Source organism: Rhincodon typus, chromosome 21 (assembly GCF_021869965.1).
Source record: "Rhincodon typus isolate 14 chromosome 21, sRhiTyp1.1, whole genome shotgun sequence".
Taxonomy (NCBI): domain Eukaryota; kingdom Metazoa; phylum Chordata; class Chondrichthyes; order Orectolobiformes; family Rhincodontidae; genus Rhincodon; species Rhincodon typus.
Window position 1 is genome coordinate 32,488,983 of NC_063352.1, and position 1,616 is coordinate 32,490,598.

The window sequence follows — 1,616 nt, forward strand, 5'->3', positions numbered from 1 at the left end:
TTGTATGAACAGATACAAAAATAAAATCCTGTCCCATCCCCACTTACTGCTTTTGATACGCTGTGTAATGATTCACCATTCCAATCCAGCTCTGGTTGTTTCTGCTGCTCCCTCTGAGCTGCTACTGAACTTATTGTCTTTCACACATTATATAGCTGTTACTCTCAACCTCAATCATTTTACTTGTGACAAGTCATATCACCAACCTTATTCCGTGTCTGCAGCGTCCTCTGGTAGTTCTAGTCTGTTCCGCTGAGTTCCCTGCCATGAGAAGATGGAACAACGTTGTTTCCCAGAAAATGCTGTGCATTGCTTCTCAATTGAAGAATGATGATTCCTGAGGATTAAACTGGCTCAACGCACTAGGCGCATCATGTAAAATATTGCATTAAATATCCTGTAATGCTTTATTTGAACCAGTGGGAAATTGATGTTGATTCCAGTAGATGCCCAGCCATTCCAGAAGGATTGTCAAACAACAAAATCAGAATAAATGGGTCGAGAGTGTGGAGCTGGAGGAGCACAGCAGGTCAGGCAGCATCAGAGGAGCAGGAAAGTCATCACATCGCCATTTGCAAAACGCTGTGAAATTGTTGTCATACGTTTTCTACAATAGTGACTTCAGAGCTTTCAGCTAAATTTCCAGCACCATGGCTGGTACAAATCACAAGTAAAGATAGGAAACCAAAGCTTTTAAGATACGTACAAAAATAGTTGCTAATATGACAATCAGATATCAGACTACCCATAACACAACTTTTGTAATGCCTTGTGCCATATTTTGCAATCCTATTGGGACAATGCAGGAGAAACTACTGGCTTGCCCACATTGCCAAATAAAACTAAAAGCAAAAGCTCGAGGCCTGAGAAGTTTAAGGTCTCACCTGACGCCAAATCACCTGTTGTTAGGTGTTAAAATAATCTATTGAAATGCCTGCCTAATGTCATTTTAGACAGCACGAAGTGGGGGCTTGGCGGTGCACTTTCTGAATAAGAAATGCTCCTTTGTATTTTCCTTTCCCTGAGAGTTAGAACAGTGGCCCTGTCCCTCAGCATTTCTAATAATAACGATGATGATGATGATGATCCGCGGGCTTTCTCAGGCTGTAGCGCTGGTGAATGAGGTTGTACAGCCGGAACCGGATTGAGAGGATCCAGTTACCGGGGGGGGAAACATTAGGGTGACGGAGAGGTGTTGCGGCCTGTTGGTGGTGCCATGTCCGGAGTCACTGTCCCTCCGGCCCCTGTTGTTGCTGCAGGTGACTGTCGGCTTTAATCCGAGCGCCGGAGTCTGGGCAGCCTCCGGGAGCGGGAGGAGGGAGGACCCCAGAGTGGGCCCGGCCTGGAAATGGGGTTAAACCCAAAACTTGTGACAAGTCAGAAATCAACTTGAGCATTGTCGTCTTTAAAATACTGTGAATGTATATGTGTATATATAAAATATATAAATGTGTGTGAGAGAGAGCACGTGTTTGCTGCCTAACCCTGATGCTGTCATGGTCCGGGACATATTCGAGATGAATGGTCACCCTCTGTAAGGTGCACAGTGACTTCACAGCCAGGAACACCAGCTTGGACAGAGGCTGGAGGTTTACTTTTCCCTCTCTCTCTCTCTC

At 45.2% G+C, this 1,616-nt stretch overlaps 1 protein-coding gene across 4 annotated transcripts in view; it reads left to right on the forward strand.

Annotated features, from left to right (window-relative positions):
* The first annotated feature begins 1,164 nt into the window (after positions 1-1,164).
* Positions 1,165-1,616, forward strand: part of mettl22 (methyltransferase 22, Kin17 lysine) — a 44,961-nt gene continuing 44,509 nt past the window's right edge. For 2 of the 4 annotated variants that reach the window (XM_020530088.2, XM_048609861.1), the window contains exon 1: positions 1,165-1,259. The gene's annotated coding sequence lies outside the window, so the exon portion shown is untranslated. The other 2 variants (XM_048609858.1, XM_048609860.1) reach the window with 2 other exon arrangements.